This window comes from Lathyrus oleraceus, chromosome 2 (genome assembly GCF_024323335.1).
Source record: "Lathyrus oleraceus cultivar Zhongwan6 chromosome 2, CAAS_Psat_ZW6_1.0, whole genome shotgun sequence".
Taxonomy (NCBI): Eukaryota; Viridiplantae; Streptophyta; class Magnoliopsida; order Fabales; family Fabaceae; genus Lathyrus; species Lathyrus oleraceus.
Genome location: NC_066580.1, coordinates 76,564,863 through 76,577,355, shown reverse-complemented (window position 1 = coordinate 76,577,355; position 12,493 = coordinate 76,564,863).

The following is a 12,493-nucleotide window of genomic DNA, read 5'->3' as shown; positions in this document are numbered from 1 at the left end:
CTTAATGGTTGTTTTCCTTTGAGCGATCAATGGTCGTTTGCTTCTTGATCCGATATTAGTATGGTGAAGCAATGACATGTTGATCAATCATACTGAATCAACAATTGAGATGTGTTTGACGGTCTAAAATTGGTGCATTAGGGTTAATGACGGCACAAGGGTTGTGTTGTCAAAGATTTATGCGATTAGGGTTGTGACTCCACAAGAGTCTGAAATGATCCATGTGATGGATTGGAATAAGGAGTTATTCACCCAACTAAAATATTCGAGATTTGTATTAGATACAATTGGAAGGAGTTCCTACCTAAATAACCTAGTTTCGTGTAATCCGCCTACGCGGACTTAAAACAAAGTGAAATGTGGATCTCGACCCACTAGTAAATCTTCCAACGGGATTTTTCGAATCAAATGGTGAGGGTTATTTGTTTTGAGTAAAATAGTGTGAGCATATTTAATTAAAGGCCTAATTAAATATGTTATTGATACTTATATTTTCATTATTTTAATATAGATTACCATGACAACAAACACCTCTAACAACATTTTGCGATCAATCCTTGACAAGGAAAATTTGTCTGGGACAACTTTTCTGGATTGGCACCGAAATCTGAGGATTGTCCTCAAACATGATAGAAAGTTGTATGTCTTGGAGAAACCTGTTCCCGAAGAGGAACCTCCTAGTTCTGCACCTAAGGCAGAAAGAGATGCTTATAAGAAGCATGTCGATGATGCCAATGAAACTGCTTGTCTCATGCTAACTACCATGAACTCAGAATTGCAAAAGCAACATGAGAACATGGCAGCGTTCAATATGATCGAACACCTGAAGATGCTCTATCAAGAGCAAGCAAGGCATGAAAGGTTTGAAGTTTCAAAAGCCCCTTTTCAAGGCAAGTTAGCTGAGGGAGCCCCTATAGGTCCCCATGTGCTCAAGATGATTGGGTATGTGGAAAACCATGAGAGGTTGGGTTTTCCCCTCGGAAAGGAACTTGCGAATGATTTGATCTTGCAATCGTTGCCAGATATATTCAGTCAATTTGTCCTAAATCTCAATATGAATGATATGGACAAATATCTTCCTGAACTGCTAGCCATGTTAAGAACTGCTGAGCAGAATCTGAAGTCAAAAGGGAAGTCCATTCTGATGATCGGAAATGGAAAGAGACAGAACAAAAGACCCACCAAGCAGGGTGATAAAGGGAAAGGCAAGGAAGTTGCCAAACCCAAACACACTGTTGCTGCTTTGAAGCCTAGTGGAGGCATAGTGTAACAACCCAATTTTAGTATTTATTTCTTATATTATTATTATTATATTTTATTTTATTTATTTGGAGTGTTAATTAATTAATTGGTTGTTAGGTAGTATAATAATTGATTATATTAATTAACTTGGTGTGTATACTGTGTTGGTTTAATTTATTTGAATTAAATAGAGATATTATAATAGTAGGTCTTATTGGGCCCAACAATTAAATTAGAGGTATCATTCTTTAAGCCCAAATATAATACTAGAATAGTAAGAGGTAGGAGAGTGAGAAGTAGGATTCATTTGATCATTTGACGGTAACAGAGAAAGAAAGAGGAAAAGTAAGGAGAAGAGGGGAAGAACAAGAGAGAAGCTAAGGTTTCCAGAAAATTGAAGAGGTAAGGGGGAGAATCCTTATTATTATGGGTTAGTATGATTGGGTCAATAGGTAGAAATATGTTTATGTTGAAATCCCTAAATTTCATGGTTTTTGGAATTGTTAGGTTTTGATGAGTATTCTTGATTTGTGGTGATTTAATTGTGTTAAAACTGTAAATTAACTTCATATACTGAGAGTATTGTATGAGTTATAATTTTCTGAGCGTTTGGATTTTTATGAATCGAAATCGGAGGTCCGAAAGGCCTCCAACGATGAAAAACGCAGAAAATTCTGCATTCTGTTTTGTGTTAACCGGTTAACCAAAAGCGTTAACTGGTTACTTGTTAAAAATCTGCGCAGAAATTCCATTCTGTTTTGCGTTAACCAGTTAACCAAAAGCGTTAACCGGTTACTTACTTAAAAATCTGCCAGGAAGTGCATTCTGTTTCGCGTTAACCGGTTACCTGAAAGCGTTAACCGGTTAACACTGTTGAAAAATGAAAATTTGAGACTTTAAAGGCTGTATTCAGTTTGAAATGAAATCTAAGTGTGTGTATTTGATAATTAGCCTATATTTGTGAATGATATATTGTTATGAATGTGTATATGTATCATTGGTGGATAATTCATAGAGTTGAATTATGGTGATATGTGGAATGTTAAGATGGTAGAGATGATCTTAATTGCATATGTGTTGGTATTTGTTTTTTCATTCATGGCATGGTCGGCTTTATGGTGAAAGCGGTGAAACTGTGGGTTCACATGGTAATAGACGTTGATCCTTGAATGGAAATAGGTGTAGCAGGCGTTGATCCTTAATTGGAAATAGACGTAGTGGCTTTGATCTTGTCCGGATCGAAAGCGTGGCTTGGATTCTAGATATTGAATCGGAAAGCGGTGAAACGTTGGATTCACATTGTGGTACCACATGCATAGAGTCACATGTCTTGCATTGAGTCACATTAGAGTTATGTGATAATTGTATGTATGCATTGATGTGATTGTGATGTGTGTATGAGATATGGTAATTGAATTTGGTGATGTTTGGATACATAACTTGGCAAATTATGTGATTATGTGATAATTGTAGTTATGTGTATATTTGGGAATATAATATTGGATTTGAATATTATACTCCTTGAGTTTGATGGAGGTTTGACACATTTGAAATAAATGTCAGTTAATATTATTGACATGGTTAGACAAGGTGTGATGAATTCCGTTAATTGTTGATTTAATCATTGTGCCTTATTATACTTCTTCATAATGATTTGAATTCTCACCCTTCTGTTTGAATGTTGCCTTTACATGGGCATCGTGCAGATATTCAAGAGTAGTATTGCTGAAGTAAGTGGACGGTAGCTCACTCGAGATTTAGCCGGAGAGTTTCCGTGTTTTAGCTTAGAGACTAGGTAATGAGTCAATGCTCTGGTCATGTAACACGGGGTAGAGTAGTAGTATTGAACTCATATCTTATTTGGATATGTATTATGTTATTACTTGTGAATAGGTTCATTTGCAATTGCTGTTGAGAGACCATAGTGCCAAATATTCTGGACATGGTTTTATTTTATCTTGAGGAGATTATTGAGAGATGATCATGGTATGGGACATGGATCATTTTATGAAATACATGAGTATTCATTATTTTCCGCTGCGAACGCATATTCCTGAATATTCATGATAATTGAAACGTGTTATTTTAAAATGACCAGGTGTATTGTATATCGATGATGAATGATGTTGGTTTTTGAAAGCTTTTAGTTTTTGAAAACGTCGATGTGACGCCCTTTTGTTTATATGCGTGTTTATTCACTCTGATTATATGTTAAGTATTTTGGGGTAGAAAAAGGGGTGTTACATTAGTGGTATCAGAGCATGGTCGACCAGTTGGTCAATAGTCATTAATGTTTTCCATCATGTTGTATTTGATTTGTGTATCTGACACGATCAATACTGTTTGTCTGGTTGTTCGGGCTGTTCAGGACGATGGTTGCAGGCAGGAATGATGATGCCATTGCTGAGGCGCTGCGGATGTTGGCTGACTCCATTGGTCAGATCCCTCAAGCGAATGCTGGTAGCCGAAATGGAGATGATGATGAGTTCCGTGCTTTGGGGAGATTCCACAGGAACAATCCTCCTGTCTTTGAGGGTGAGCATGAACCTGATAAAGCTCAAGCTTGGCTGAAGGTAATTAAGAAGATCTTCAGAGTCATGAACTGTACTGATGCTCAGAAAGTGCAGTTTGGTACTCATATGCTTGAGAAGGAAGCTGAAGATTGGTGGAATAACACTCTTCAGAGGTTTGAAGAAGACAACATTGAGGTTACTTGGGCTCTTTTCCGTGATGTCTTCTTGGAGAACTATTTTCCAGAAGATTGTTGTGGGAAGAAAGAGGTGGAGTTCCTTGAATTGAAGCAAGGAAATGGTACTGTTGCTGAGTATGCTGCTAGATTTCAGGAGCTTATCAAGTATTGTCCTCATTACAATACTGCTAATGCTGAGAGATCTAAATGCTTGAAGTTTGTGAATGGCTTGAGACATGATATCAAGAAGGCCATTGGTTACCAACAGATTACTCATTTTGCGGAGTTGGTTAACAAGAGTCGGATTTATGATGAGGATAGTAGGGAAAGTGCTTCTTTCTACAAGAGTTTGAAGGGGAAAAACCAGGATCGTGGGAAACGGTATGATGACAAGAGGAGACAATCTGGTTTTGGCAAGAAGCCAAGTGGGGGAGGATCTTCTACTCCACTTAAGTGTTTCAAATGTAGCGTTGAAGGTCATCGTGTTATTGATTGTAGTAAGGATTCTGTGATGTGTTTCAAGTGTGGCAAGAGTGGTCACAGAGCAAACCAGTATGGAGTTGGTTCGAGTGTGACTTATTACAATTGTGGTGAGAAAGGTCACATTAGTACCAAATGTGATAAGCCGAAGAAGGAGCAAGCGATGGGAAAGGTGTTTGCATTGTCTGGTGCGGAGGCCACTACCGATGATAGGATAATCCAAGGTACGTGCTTTATTAATGGTACACCTTTGACTGCCATTATTGATACCGGTGCAACACACTCTTTCATTTCTTTAGATTGTGCTAAGAGACTGAATCTTATATTATCTGATATGCGTAGAAGTATGGTTATTGATACACCTGCTATGGGTTCTGTTTCTACTTCTTATGTGTGTTTGAATTGTCCGTTGAGTATCTTTGGTAGGGATTTTGGAATTGATTTAGTTTGTCTTCCTTTAGAGCATCTTGATTTGATTTTGGGTATGAATTGGTTAGAATTTAATCGGGTGTATATCAACTATTTTGAGAAGACGGTTATTTTCTCTGAGGTTGGTGCTAAGGAAGATTGGTTTGTGTCTGCTAAGCAAGCTGATGAATCGGTGCAAGATGGTGCCGAGTTGTTTATGTTGTTGGCAACCTTGGATATTCATGAGAAGAGGACGATTGAAGAATTGCCAATAGTTTGTGAGTTTGCGGAGGTATTTCCGGAAGATATAAGTGATTTACCGCCAGAACGTGAGGTAGAGTTTTCTATTGATTTAGTTCCTGGAACTAGTCCTGTATCGATGGCTCCCTATAGAATGTCTGCTTCTGAGTTGAAAGAGTTGAAGAGTCAACTTGAAGACTTGCTTGAGAAGAGGTTTATTCGTCCTAGTGTGTCGCCGTGGGGTGCACCTGTTCTGTTGGTCAAGAAGAAAGAAGGTTATATGAGATTATGTGTTGATTATAGACAACTGAATAAAGTGACGATTAAGAACAAGTATCGACTTCCGAGGATTGACGATCTGATGGATCAGCTGGTTGGAGCTTGTGTGTTTAGCAAAATTGATTTGAGGTCTGGGTATCATCAGATTCGTGTAAAGGCTGAGGATATTCAAAAGACTGCTTTTCGGACAAGGTACGGTCACTACGAGTACTCTGTGATGCCTTTTGGTGTGACTAATGCACCTGGTGTATTTATGGAGTATATGAATAGAATTTTTCATGATTATCTGGATAAGTTTGTTGTTGTGTTCATCGATGATATATTGATTTATTCTAAGAGGGAAGAGGATCATGCCGAGCATTTGAAGGTTGTGTTATCGGTGTTGAAAAAGAAGAAGTTGTTTGCTAAACTCTCTAAATGTGAGTTTTGGTTGAGTGAAGTAAGTTTTCTTGGGCATGTGATTTCGAGTGGTGGTATTTCTGTGGATCCTACGAAGATTGAAGTTGTATCTCAGTGGGAAGCTCCTAAGTCTGTTGCTGAGATTAGAAGTTTCCTTGGTTTGGCTGGTTATTATAGGAAGTTCATTGAAGGATTTTCTAAGTTGTCGTTACCATTGACGCAGTTGACTAGGAAAGGTCAAGCTTTCATTTGGACTTCGCAGTGTGAAGCGAATTTTCAAGAGCTTAAGAGAAGATTGACTACGGCTCCCATTTTGATTTTACCGGATCCGTTAGAAACTTTCGTCGTGTATTGTGATGTTTCTTTGTTGGGTTTAGGAGGTGTTTTGATGCAAAAAGGGCAAGTGGTAGCTTATGCTTCAAGGCAACTTAAAGTTCATGAGAGGAATTATTCGACGCATGATTTAGAGTTGGCCGCCATTGTGTTTGTGTTGAAGCTTTGGAGACATTATTTGTTTGGATCGAGATTTAATGTGTTTAGTGATCACAAGAGTTTGAAGTACTTGTTCGATCAGAAAGAATTGAATATGGGGCAAAGGAGATGGTTGGATTTCTTGAAAGATTATGATTTTGGTTTGAATTATCATCCTGGAAAGGCGAATGTTGTAGCTGATGCATTGAGTAGGAAGTCATTGCACATGTCTATGTTGATGATTCGAGAGTTTGACATGTTGGAGCAATTTAGAGATTTGAGTTTGGTTTGTGAAGTGACGCCTTCGTGTGTTAAGCTTGGTATGTTGAAGCTTACGTGTGGCATTATTGACGAGATTAGAGAAGGTCAGAAGTCAGATTTGAAATTAGTCGATGTTATGACATTGATTAATCAAGACAAAGCTGGTGACTTTCGGATTGATGAGAATGGTATCATGAGGTGTCGGGATCGAGTTTGTGTTCCGGATGTTGCGGATTTGAGAAAGAGGATTCTTGAGGAAGGGCATAGAAGTGGTTTGAGTATTCATCCTGGTGCTACTAAAATGTATCAAGACTTGAGAAAGATGTTTTGGTGGCAAGGTATGAAGAAGGATGTAGCGGAATTTGTGTATTCATGTTTGACTTGTCAAAAGTCAAAGATTGAACATCAAAAGCCGCCTGGTTTGATGCAACCGTTATCTATTCCCGAGTGGAAGTGGGATAGTATCTCTATGGATTTTGTTTCGGGTTTGCCGAGAACATTGAGTAATTGTGAGGCAATTTGGGTCGTTGTGGACAGGTTGATGAAATGTGCTCATTTTATTCCGATGAGGATGGATTATTCGATGGAGAGACTTGCTAAGTTGTACATCGAAAGGATTGTGTGTTTGCATGGTATTCCGTCGAGCATTGTTTCGGATAGAGATCCGAGGTTCACTTCGAGATTTTGGGAAGGTTTGCAAAGTGCTTTGGGTACGAAGTTGCGTTTGAGTTCGGCATATCATCCGCAAACTGATGGTCAAACGGAGAGGACTATTCAGTCACTTGAAGATCTTTTGAGGTCTTGTGTTTTGGAACAAGGAGGAAATTGGGATAGTTTATTGCCTTTGATCGAGTTTACATATAACAACAGTTTCCATTCGAGTATTGGAATGGCACCTTTTGAGGCTCTTTATGGTAGAAGGTGTATAACTCCTTTGCGTTGGTACGAATCGGGAGAGAGTGTTGTGGTTAGACCCGAGTTGATTCAAGAGACTACGGATAAGATTAAGATGATTCAAGAGAAGATGAAGGCTTCTCAGAGTCGTCAAAAGAGTTATCATGATAAGAGGAGGAAAGCTCTTGAGTTTGAGAAAGATGAGCATGTGTTTCTTCGAGTTACACCAATAACGGATGTTGGTAGAGCTTTGAAGTCGCGTAAGTTGACGCCGCGTTTCATTGGTCCTTATCAGATTTCCGAGAGGGTAGGTGAAGTGGCATATCGGATTGCATTACCACCGTCACTTTCTAATCTTCATGATGTGTTCCATGTGTCTCAATTGAGGAAGTATATGGCGGATCCATCGCATGTTGTTCCATTAGTTGATGTTCAAGTGAGGGATAATTTGACGGTTGATACATCACCTATGCGAATTGAAGATCGAGAAGTGAAGAAGCTTCGTGGTAAGGAAATTGCTTTGGTGAAAGTGATATGGGGCGGAGCCGCCAATGGCAATATTACTTGGGAACTCGAGGATAAGATGCAGGAATCGTATCCGGAGTTGTTCGTTTGAGGTAAATTTTCGAGGCCGAAAATCTTTTAAGTGGGGGAGAGTTGTAACAACCCAATTTTAGTATTTATTTCTTATATTATTATTATTATATTTTATTTTATTTATTTGGAGTGTTAATTAATTAATTGGTTGTTAGGTAGTATAATAATTGATTATATTAATTAACTTGGTATGTATACTGTGTTGGTTTAATTTATTTGAATTAAATAGAGATATTATAATACTAGGTCTTATTGGGCCTAACAATTAAATTAGAGGTATCATTCTTTCAGCCCAAATATAATACTAGAATAGTAAGAGGTAGGAGAGTGAGAAGTAGGATTCATTTGATCATTTGACGGCAACAGAGAAAGAAAGAGGAAAAGTAAGGAGAAGAGGGGAAGAACAAGAGAGAAGCTAAGGTTTCCAGAAAATTGAAGAGGTAAGGGGGAGAATCCTTATTATTATGGGTTAGTATGATTGGGTCAATGGGTAGAAATATGTTTACGTTGAAATCCCTAAATTTCATGGTTTTTGGAATTGTTAGGTTTTGATGAGTATTCTTGATTTGTGGTAATTTAATTATGTTAAAATTGTAAATTAACTTCATATACTGAGAGTATTGTATGAGTTATAATTTTCTGAGCGTTTTGCTTTTTACGGAATCGAAATCGGAGGTCCGAAAGGCCTCCAACGATGAGAAATACAGAAAATTCTGCATTCAGTTTTGTGTTAACCGGTTAACCAAAAGCATTAACCGGTTACTTGTTAAAAATCTGCGCAGAAATTCCATTCTGTTTTGCGTTAACCGGTTAACCAAAAGCGTTAACCGGTTACTTACTTAAAAATCTGCCAGGAAGTGCATTCTGTTTCGCGTTAACCGGTTACCTGAAAGCGTTAACCGGTTAACACTGTTGAAAAATGAAAATTTGAGACTTTAAAGACTGTATTCAGTTTGAAATGAAATCTAAGTGTGTGTATTTGATAATTAGCCTATATTTGTGAATGATATATTGTTATGAATGTGTATATGTACCTTTGGTGGATAATTCATAGAGTTGAATTATGGTGATATGTGGAATGTTAAGATGGTAGAGATGATCTTAATTGTATATGTGTTGGTATTTGTACATTCATTCATGGCATGGTCGGCTTTATGGTGAAAGCGGTGAAACTGTGGGTTCATATGGTAATAGACGTTGATCCTTGAATGGAAATAGGGGTAGCAGACGTTGATCCTTAATTGGAAATAGACGTAGTGGCGTTGATCTTGTCCGGATCGGAAGCGTGGCTTGGATTCTAGATATTGAATCGGAAAGCGGTGAAACATTGGGTTCACATTGCGGTACCACATGCATAGAGTCACATGTCTTGCATTGAGTCACATTAGAGTTATGTGATAATTGAATGTATGCATTGATGTGATTGTGATGTGTGTATGAGATATGGTAATTGAATTTGGTGATGTTTGGATACATAACTTGGCAAATTATGTGATTATGTGATAATTGTAGTTATATGTATATTTGGGAATATAATATTGGATTTGAATATTATACTCCTTGAGTTTGATGGAGGTTTGAAACATGTGAAATAAATGCCAGTTAATATTATTGACATGGTTATACAAGGTGTGATGAATTCCGTTAATTGTTGATTTAATCATTGTGCCTTATTATACTTCTTCATAATGATTTGAATTCTCACCCTTCTGTTTGAATGTTGCCTTTACATGGGCATCGTGCAGATATTCAAGAGTAGTATTGCTGAAGTAAGTGGATGGTAGCTCACTCGAGATTTAGCCGGAGAGTTTCTGTATTTTAGCTTAGAGACTAGGTAATGAGTCAATGCTCTGGTCATGTAACACGGGGTAGATTAGTAGTATTGAACTCATATCTTATTTGGATATGTATTATGTTATTACTTGTGAACAGGTTCATTTGCAATCGCTGTTTAGAGAACATAGTGCCAAATATTCTGGACATGGTTTTATTTTATCTTGAGGAGATTATTGAGAGATGATCATGGTATGGGACATGGATCATTTTATGAAATACATGAGTGTCATACGGTGAACTGGACTTTTTTGTGGTTTTAATCGCAATGTCGCGGTTAGCAAGAGTCGCCACCGACTTTTCTTTTATCCAATAAGGAAAGGTGGAAAAGAACAGGAAAGACCTTAATTTAGATTTTGGGTTCGGGAGGTACATTATACAAAGGGAAGGTGTTAGCACCCTTTGTATCCATGGTTATCCATGGGCTCTTAATTGCTCGATCACTTATATTATTTTTGTCTAAAAAGTGTTTGTGAATTGTTTGGAAAATTGTTTTGAAAAGAGAATTTAACTTTGTAATGATTCTTGTATGAATGTATACAAAGTGGTTATCCCGTTTTAGTTTTGAAAATTGTTTAGAAAAATATAACTCGGTAATGATTCTAGTATGAATGTATACCAAGTGGTGATTTTCTAAAGGCATTTTGAAAGGTGTGAGGTGCAAAAAAAAAAAAAATGTTTTAAGTTGTGAGCCAGCAATTAAGAGTTATACCGACCCAAGGTCTTTACGGGCATTTCCTATCCTTATGAGGGTAAAACTGTCCTTATTATTGAGAAATAAGTAGTTTTATCCTTTGGATGTAAAAGGGTCATCGTAGGGTCATCGATTGGTCATTGAAGGCAACAGTTATGAGGATACCTTAGCATTCGAAGGGACTATCATCTTTTAACCGTAGGCAACATCGGAGGGTCATCGAGGGACAAAGTTGTATATTCGAAGGCAACATCCGAGGGACTATAATTTATTTTATGATGATTTAACCGAAGGGTCTTTGCTAAGGGTATCCCCACGTTCGCGGGACATGACCGTAATATCGTAATCGTAAGGCAACAAAGAGAGGTCCAAGATCACTTATTCAAAGGCAAAGTTTTACAATTAATTATATAATTAGGATGAAACTCCACATTAAAATTATTAAAAATAATATATTAAAAAATTAATACATTAGAAATTAATACATTAAAAAATTAATTTAGGGTGAAACTCCACAAGGGTATCCCACAAATAAAGTGGAATACCTAGCCAATAACCTTTTCCTGGGATATGTGAACCTTTACGGAACTCAAAAAAAAGAAACATGTCAGAACACCAAATCAGGGTGCAATCGAAGATTACACCGGAGAAATATCACAACAATAAATAGGATAGGATGAATAATGCATGGCTATGATAAAAACATAAAAAAAACAGACTAGAAGAATCAGGTACTGTCTCGTTCGCCTCTGCCTCGCCTAGCGAAGGCCACGGATTTTGAATTTGAAAACAACCCCATGTTAGGAACTTTGAATTTTATGGCATTTTATCACAGGAATAACATGGTCAAACATTCAGGGTATTCAGGCATATTTAAATTCCCATACGAAAGCAAATTATATATCAACATTTAATCATGATGCATTATATATGTAGATATGGCCAATTGAAAGTATAAACAATAGAGATACGCAAACCTGTTTGCCAATTCAAGGTTGAAGGGATTGACCACTTGTAGTATCGGAATAAGTTAGGCAGCGGGAATTGGACGGCGATGGCTTCGGTGCAGATGGGCTGCCTTCAGGGTTTCTTTACTCTGAATTCTCCGGGTAGGCAGGGTTCCTATGCCAAAGTTTCTATCCGTCCTTCTCTGTTCTCTCTCTTTCTTTTTCCTCAAGGTTTTGTTCCAAGGAAACCTCAGAGTGTTTTGCTTCTCTTCCTTCTTTCTCCAGTGAATCTCCCAGTGTAAACTCCAAGTGTCACTCCCCTACTGAAACTTCAGTATTTATAGACTAATTTCGTGGGTAATGGGCTTGGAATGAGGGAGACCCAAGTCCAAAATAATTTGTTATATTTTATTTATTATTTATTTTAATTATTTAATTAATTAATTAATTAATTAATTAATTAATTAATTAATTAAATTTTTTTTTTTTTTTTTTTTTTTTTTTTTTTTTTTTTTTTTTTTTAGGAAAAATGATGGGTAATTTTTGGGGTATGACAGCTGCCCCTGTTCAATATTCTTGAACCGAGAGAGTTAGGATGGCGTGTATGCCATTCGTGGTCTGGAGGTGGAAGATTATTGAACACTAGAATGCCCCAAAAATTTGCACTTGAGAATCGACAGTTGGTCTTGATGGAGATGGGCTTAAAGATGCCATCCGGGAGGTTTGATGACGAAAGCTTCAGATCGAGCCGTACATTAGGCCAATTTGAAGACATGGGTGCCACACTGGGTCGTACATTAGACCGAATAATGAGTCATCCATTAGGCTGCCGACTTCGCTGGGGAGTCGGAGTGTGTCATATGCTGTTGGGGATAAAGGATCAGAATGGACCATACGCTAGATCGTATCTGAGTTGCAGAATGAGCCGTACGTTAGGCTGAATCTGATGACGAAAGGGGTAGTCGTACGTTAGACTACACTTCAGAAATGTACCGTATGTTAGGTAGCATTTGAGGGGATGGACATCCGAACGGGTCGTACGTTAGACCGTCGCAGAAT